Source organism: Bidens hawaiensis, unplaced genomic scaffold (genome assembly GCF_021521415.1).
Source record: "Bidens hawaiensis isolate Kalapana, Puna unplaced genomic scaffold, B.hawaiensis_p1.1 tig00002438_1, whole genome shotgun sequence".
Lineage (NCBI taxonomy): Eukaryota > Viridiplantae > Streptophyta > Magnoliopsida > Asterales > Asteraceae > Bidens > Bidens hawaiensis.
In genome coordinates this window covers 1,314,132-1,322,913 of record NW_027491134.1, presented here as the reverse complement: position 1 = coordinate 1,322,913, position 8,782 = coordinate 1,314,132, and the positions used below count along the sequence as shown (strand labels likewise).

The 8,782-nt window shown below is 34.5% G+C and overlaps 1 pseudogene across 1 annotated transcript; it reads left to right on the top strand.

The window, feature by feature from the left end:
* Nucleotides 1-2,107: 2,107 nt before the first annotated feature.
* LOC143619392 (disease resistance protein RPV1-like) lies at nt 2,108-7,859 on the top strand (annotated as a pseudogene). Its single transcript, XR_013151178.1, has 5 exons — nt 2,108-2,549; nt 2,924-4,013; nt 4,592-4,912; nt 5,279-6,016; nt 7,386-7,859. The product of XR_013151178.1 is annotated as a disease resistance protein RPV1-like (transcript).
* Nucleotides 7,860-8,782: the final 923 nt, after the last annotated feature.

Genomic DNA, 8,782 nt, shown 5'->3' with positions numbered 1-8,782 from the left:
GACGACAGAAGGATTACTTTACTTTATTCTTAGTAACTTATATTAATAAACATGATTCGTCTCTTGAATTCATACTTCTTGTGCATGTCTTTTTCACAAGCATGTATTCATCTACAATCTGTAAGGTTGGACCCTTTTGGTGCGTTTCGACTTGGGCGAATACTAGGATGAACTGCTTTCCAATCACCGCTTCGGGTGAAACTCACAACTGATCCACGAACGATCTACAACTAAATGTTTTCTGACCTTTTCACTGTTAGTAGCATTTCGTTCTTGGCAATCCAATGTTGGACAATTTAACATACAATAGCAGGAACTAGGGTGAGCATTCAAGCCAAATTATCATTACATGTGCGCACGTTATAATAATTTGTGGTGCATGTGAATCCTAGTAAATCCTAGTATGTGGGTATCTGGTCCTAAATCATGAATTTTTTAAACCCAAGTTTCCACTATTGATGGAAGCTCTCGTAACCCGTTCAGCAACAAGTTGGCAATGTTAAACATGTTCGACAACTGATGGCAGTGACTATCCAGTTGGAGATGGCTAAAAACACAGCAAGATATCATCGATGAAAGCTGACATTTTAGTTTCTCTCATGCAACTAATTCAGTGAACTTAATACTATCGTCCAAACTTTGTTAAGATAGCCATCCAGATTGAAAACTTCTCTAGAGTCAAATACTGGTATCGGTATGGTACTGGTATTTCCTGAATTTTACCTTAAAATATCAGTACCGTTACCAAACCAAAAATTTCGATACTGGTACTGGTACTAAGAATTTGTGTTTTTCAGTATCGGTATTTTCGGTAATAATATGTGGTGCGCATGTGGCTCCCTAATCTTTAGTCAGACAATGCAGCACTGGGGCTGACGGAGACCCCCGAAACACTTTCTTCACTCTCTCTCTCTCTCTCTCTCTCTCTCTCTCTCTTATTAGTATATGCTCAGTGGCGGATTCAAGAATTTTAGCTAGTGTGTGCTAATAAAGGTTAACCTAGAACGGGTCTGGTCAAACTAAAGCATGTCAAACCAAAATGGGGAGGGTAAAGAGGTTGCATTAAATAAACTATGTATAGAAAATTATGCAACAAATTTCATTAAACACAATAAACAAAATGCATATTATAATTGACCTTTACGTGATTTTATCTTTTGAGAACGGTCAATTATAGTCTCATTCGTAACACCTACAAATGCTTTTTTTTTCATTATTTAAATAGTATAGAATTATTAATTATTAAAAAATGATACTCTGAATAAATTCATATTTCGATCTAGTCATTAAAATAGTCATGTTATACTCTAAATTAACTAGAATGTTTTAGTAGCTTAGAACCTAAATCACTTTTTCTCAAATGACAACAAAAAATCCGATTGCTTTTGAATTTCAAGAAACACATAACAATCATATCAAAATGAAACCAACAGAAATTAAAATAAAAAATGTAAACAATTAATGAACGTATTACGTATTTAAAATAAAAACAAGAAATCGAAATCACAAAAAAAATATGAATAACGACATATGCTTGATTGGATGTGAAGACATTTTCATCTCTCACTCCCGTATAAGTTGCAGACTCCCAAATTTCAATTTATGGTGCGGTTAAACAATTAAGCAATTTGAACATAAAATTTAATTTTCAAAATAAAATAAAATTTTAGGCTTGGAAAATTGAGCTCAAAACATTAGGTTTGTGGCCGTGAAAAAATCGAAGGATGGGACACATGGGTTGTGCTTAATAATATATATTAGAAGTATATAAATCCGAGATTTGAATGGGTGCCAATGACCAGACAATGGATCCGAGATTTGGTGGTCGTATAGAAGAGCCAACCTTGCAGGCCTTAATTTCCATTCTTATTCTTGTGTTATACTCCATTTCCATGTATGACTTCGGCCATTCCTGTCTGGAGGTATGTTTTTCCATCCAAGTGTCGTTGACCTGACTTAATGTCTAGTTGTTTGTTTTAGATTCTGATTAAACATCATAAGTTGTTGTTGAATCAAGTCGAAAAAGGCAATTGGCCTATTACATATCTTTGTGTTTTGCTGGCACCATGAGAAAGATGAAATGATGTCATGTGTTTACATACACCCAATGGCTTCATCTTCTCGTCAGCAAGCTTATGATGTCTTTGTGAGTTTTAGATACGAGGACTTAACCAAAACTTTCATGGACCATCTCTTTACTGATTTAACAAGATAAGGAATTCATGTCTATGCGCAAAATAATACTAAAGAGTCATCCTTTGAAGCCATTGAGCGGTCTAGGGTTATAATAGTCATTTTCTCACGCGGCTATGCTTCATCAGCACTGTGTTTGAATCAACTTGTCAGAATCCTTGAGTGCAAGGAGAGTAGTAATTTATATCAGGTCTGGCCTATCTTTTACCCGCAATGGTGCGAAATCAAAAGGGGAGTTACGAAGAAGCCTTCATGAATCACGAGGCTTCAAATGAAAAGGATGCCATCAAATGGAAGAAAGCCTTAACCTCCACTGGGAACTTATCAGGATGGGACCTCCAAAACACGACCAATGGGTAAATATTCCTGAATTTTGAATTTTAGAGGTTGCAATTTTGGCCCGTTTTGTTATAAACGGGTCATGTCGGGTTGGGTTGCGTTTTTCCTCAAATGGGTCGAATGGTTGCATTTTGGCCCGTTTAATGCATACAATGTCCTGGATTGTTCACTTGAAAGGTTTGGAATATTATTGTAATGATATTAACACACTCAGTATTAATTAATTAATAATAATAATAATGATAATAATAATAATAATAGATTTGGATAAAAGTGTTAGCGAGTCAACCTGACCTGCCCCGACCTGTGTATGTTGCCATCTCTATACAAAATATTACACTTGTTTTTCTTAACAAGCGGTTGATGTATGCTCTTCTGTTTGGTTTTATAGGTACGAGTCAAAGTTGATTGATATAATAACGAAGGAGATATTTAATAAACTAGTTGATGGGCCCATACCAGTTGGTGACAATCTAGTTGGATTGTATGCTCGTGCAGAGCAAATGAACTTATTACAATTTGTCGGGTCAGATAAGGTTCACATAATAGGGATATGTGGCATTGGTGGAATAGGAAAGACAAGCATTGCCAAAGCTATCTATAACCTTATGTATAAACATTTTGAAGCATGCAGCTTTTGTGAAGACGTTAAAGACGTTGTTAACCGAGACGGGCTTGTTTATCTTCAGACAAAACTTCTTGATGATATTTTGAAAGACGACGATCTAAAAATAACAAGTGTTAGCGAAGGGGTTTGCATAATCAAGAGAAGGATGAAGGGTAAAACGGTCTTTATTGTACTTGATGATGTGGATAGCCAAAACCAATTTGAAGCTTTAGCAGGACATCCCAACTGGTTTAGTCCCGGAAGTTTGACTGTGGTAACTAGTAGAGACAGACAGTTGCTTAAAGCTAATCATGCTGAACAAATTTACGAAATTGACCCTCTTAACGATGAAGAAGCTCGTGAGTTGTTTAATAAATATGCTTTTAAAAACCAACAGCCACGAGAGGTGTTTACCAAATGTGCTAATAGAATACTTCACTATGCTGATGGACTCCCGCTCGCTCTTAAGATTATAGGAAGTTCTATGTGTAACAAGACTTTACATGAATGGGAACATGAAATAGATAATTTTCAAAGTAGTCCTAATGTTGTTATACATCAAGTGCTCAAAGCAACTTATCATGGGCTAGATACTGATCAAAAAAGTATATTTCTAGATATCGCGTGTTTTTTTAGAGGGGAGAAGAAAGATTATGTGCTGCAAGTAATGGATGTTTGTGAATCATCTTTTGCAACTAATTTCAGAGTTTTAGTTGATAAGTCTCTAGTAAGTGTATGTGGAGATAGGATACAAATGCATAATTTGGTCCAAGAAATGGGCCGACAAATAATACGCGAAGAATCTGAAGAACCCGGGAAGCGAAGCAGATTATGGTCCTCAACAGATGTGCTTGATGTATTGAAAAATGATAAGGTGTGCGATGTGGCAAAATGGGCAACTGTCGAATTGAGTTCGGGTCAAAATGCTTAATGCTATTGTAAATGTTGGGTTGGGTTTGGGGTGTAAACGTGCCAATGGGCTCGTGAGCTACTTGAGATCGGCTCGCTAAAAACTCAAGTTGAGCCAAGCCTGTGTATTCACTTATCGAGCTCGGGCAGGCTCATGAGTCTAAACAAGCCTATTTTATATAATTTTTATTTAATAAATTTAGTATATATTTATATGAAGATTATTTTTATATAAGAAGTTATGATTAAAATAACTACTAACATATATAATATTATATAAAAGTTTTATTACAAAAATATATATACAAATATTTATAAATGTATATGAATTAGTTGATAGATAATAAACCAGCCGACTGAGCTCGAGCTTGAAACACGAGCCGAAATCAAGTTTTAGAAATAAAGCTTGAAACAATTTGAGCTCTCGTTTACACTCCTAGGTTGGGTTGACTTAAAAACACTTTTGTTTTCAAAAGTATGTATGAACTGTTGTTATTGTGTGATAATAACCTAAATTATTTCTAAAATTTCTCCTTTGTTCAGGGAACTGAATTTGTTAAAGGGCTGGCACTAGACCTTTCATCTTCAAAAGTCAATATTGACAGTCAAAGCTTCACAAAGTTGAAAAATCTTCGATTACTACACATCTATATTGGTGACTTGATGAGTGGCATAAATTGCAGAAGTGAACTGTGGAAAGAGATTAATGCTTCAAGAAAGCTTGAATTTTTATCCAATGAATTACAGTTGCTTTGTTGGCATGAATACCCTTTTCAACATTTACCAGCGTCATTTTGTCCCGAGAGCCTCCTTGTCCTTGATTTGTCACTTAGTCGTATCAAACAGTTATGGAGCGGATCCAAGGTATTCAAACCGTTCCTCGAATATACATATGCATATACGTATACATATATACATACCAATATATGCGTGAGTGTATATATGCTTGTGTATATATATATATAGTTGAGATTCGGCACACAACATGAACTTATAGTGAGAACAATAAGAACAAACCTAAATTGTTTAAATTTTTTTATAGTTTGTTTGAACCAAATAAGAAAGTATTTTGTGTGTCAATGCAGCCCGACTTAACCTGTATTCAAGTAGCCCGTTAAGCCTGGACCGTTGACCCGACACCCGACCCAACCCATCCATATAATATATACATTTGTTTTTATTTTTCCATAATAATACTAATCCTACTCATTTCTTTTATCTTATAAACAGGGCTTCAAAACGCTCACATTATTGAACCTCAGTCATTGTAACAACTTAAGAAAGACACCAAACTTTACACAAACTCCAAATCTAAAAGAGCTAATACTTTCTGGTTGTGAAAACTTGATCAATATTCACCCGTCAATCGGATCTCTTAAAAAGCTCATCATCTTAAGTTTAAAAGACTGCAAAAACCTCAAGATTCTCCCCAACATAAGCAAATTAGAATCCCTTGAGCATCTCGATCTCTCCGGTTGCTCAAAAGTCAAAAACTTGGTCAACTCTCACCCGCTATGCCTTTCACTCTCTTCTCTTTCATCACTTTTAAGAAAATTTCACCATCATGTGCCTTCGGTTTTACCTTCTCTGTCAAATTTAGGTTCACTAAAGGTTTTAAATGTGAGTCATTGCAATCTTTCGGGTGCTAGTGTAAGTAGCATTGACAGGTTGTGTTCACTTGAAGAGTTGGATATGAATGGAAATGATTTTCAAAGCATAAATGCAAACTTGAGTCTGTTATCTCGACTTTCATGTCTGCGGTTGAAAGGTTGTAAGAAGCTTCAAATCTTGCCAAATCTTCCCTCATCTATTTTTAACATTGATGCACAACATTGTATTTCACTTCAAGAGTTACCGAAGCTATCGACCGTGTACAATGGTGGCACTGCTGTCTTTGATTTTAGAAACTGTTCAAAAGTGGTTGAGAATCAGACCGTTGAGAGCTTGCTTATGGTGTTGCTGCCACAGGTTCCCTCTCTCTCTCTCTCTCCTATCTCTCTCTCTATACACATGTATACTATATATATATATATATATATATATGGTGAAGATCAATGCAGAACCTAAAATATTGTCAGAACAAATCCAAATTGTTTATTTATTTTTTTTCAATGGTTTATATTAAAAAAAAAAAGACAAATTGGAAACAAATAATCTCACCTTTAAAAATCCCTACCAATAGTCCAACCTTTCTAACTATTTTTCTCTCAATGGACCTTCTTTAAAAAACACTTAGCGCCGTTAAGTTTTTGTCTGAATTTCAAACCGGTGTTTTAGAGTTTTTGATTGGAAAAAGGATACGAGTTGACTGATGTAAAATTTATCTTAAAACGATGATCCAAATTACAAAACAATGTTTCAATTCTGGTGTTTGAATTTCCAATTAACAAAAAATCAAGCCATTTAAATCACCATTTCATGATAAGTTTTACATCAATTGACTCGTCTCTTTCTTCCGATCAAAAACCCTAAAACATCGGTTTGAAATTCAAATCAAAAAAACTTAACGACGTTAAGCGTTTTTTAACAGAGGTCATTTTAGAGAAAAATAGTTGAAAAGTTGGACCGTCTGGATTATTATCAGCCAATACATGAAAGGTGAGATTATTTATTTTTAATTTTGCTTAAAAAAAATTGTGCTTTTTACATACACATAGGTTATGTGTCACTATTTTTTCATATATGTTTTAATATGAAAATAATCTGTTCATATTTAGTTTTTTATTTTTATTTTTTTTTATTTTAAAAGAGATGAGTGAGAAACAATAACTGTTACATTTATATCATTTCTTTTATTTTTAAATATTTTTGGATTGAAAAAAATGATGCTTCATTTTTGTTATTTTTGTTCTTGTCATATTTTTTGACTTATGCTTATGTCCCTCCCCTATATTTATATAAATATAGGGGAGGGTTCTATGCAAAACCATATATAGTGCGAGAACTAATCTATAACATTCATTTATTTGTGTATATATCTAAAATTCTAACATGACTATTAAAATACATCATGGCCATGTGATGTACTTGAATTGATATGTCCATATGGGAATAAAAATTTATGTGTATTCATATATTATAAATATCTTCACACCTGTAGATTGACCATAGGTATCCAATCTACACGTCTACGAAACTTGTTACGAGAAAGAAGGAAAGAGAAAAGATAGTGAAATTAATTAATTAGAGAGAAAAAATCATTAAATCTTTTGATAATAAATGAATTTTAGATTGGTTCTTATAGTTTTCGCTTTATTTATGTCTGTATTGAACCTTCCACTATATATAAGCAATGATGTTACATATTTACACATGATAAACCATTGATGACTGATAGGGACGGATTGATGCATTTGAAGAAGTTAATATATTTCTTCCGGGAAGTAGAATCCCAGGGTGGTTTAGCAATCAAAATGACGGGGATATTATAACGATGGAATTGCCGCCACATTGGTGCTACCAAAAGTTGAAGGGATTGGCTACATGTGCTGTAATTACTCCCGAAAACAATAGTAACAGATGTGAATATTCTGAAATCTCGTGCAGTGTGAAAAATTTGCATGGTGATCTGGTTGCTGACGTGTCTCTCTTGGCAACCGATGATCCCAATATCAGGTCGGATCAGATATGGATGTGGTACAAGAGATCCGGCCCCAGATGGAGGAAAGCAGATGATCAATTTAAGGTTTCATTTATATGTGTTGGCATCAATTGTAAGGTGAAAAAGTGTGGTGTGAAATTGATTTTTGAGGAAGATGCAACACATAATAGAAAGAAGAATTTAGGTGGGGACAAATCAAACAGTAACTAATATGGCGAAATGTTTTTGTTTTAAAAGTGTGATCAACCTCAATTACATATGCTACTTTATTTCTTCAGTAAAATCTTTGTTTTATTTTCTTTAGTTTTATGTAAATAGTATACCACAAAGATTTAATAATAAATAATACATACACATTGTAGGAAATAAAAGCTCGCATGCATAATTTGTGTCGATCTGATTAGTGAATGTTAAAGACGAGTGATCCCTTTTCTAAACATTATTATATATTGACTTCAAATATAGCAAATTAAAATAAATAAATAAATAGAGTCGAAGCATAGGTGGAAGGGTTAGTAGGGATGGCAATGGGTCGGGTTTGGGCCGGGTTTAGGTATTCCCAAACCTATACCCGGTTGTAAAAGTTCATCCCAAACCCGTCGGGTTTTAATCGGGTAATTACCCGTCGGGTTTCGGGTTTTCCCATCGGGTTTCGGGTTTTCTATCGGGTTTTGACAAAATATCCGTCGGGGTATACCCGGCTAAAAACCCGTTGGGTTTCTACCAGGGTTTTGACACAATATAATTAATCGATTACAAAGATGGTTACCATAAAGGTAAAATATCTCAAATAATTGACATAAACAAGTTTCGACGAAAAATATATTGGGAATATAGTATGTATATAATATAATAAGCTATATCGGGTACATCGGGTATATAATCGGGTAAACGGGTCTATGTAATCGGGTAAACGGGTCGGTTGATCGGGTATATTAGAAATCCCAAACCCGCGAAAAAATTCAAAACTAATCCAAAACCCTAACGGGTCGGGTATTACCCGTCCCATTTATATCGGGTTTTAGGTTTTCCCATCAGGTTCGGGTTTCATTGCCATCCCTAAGTGTTAGTGTCCTTGATATTATTGTGTGAAGTAATTGAACTGAGAGGTTTATAACATGGGAAAATTTTCA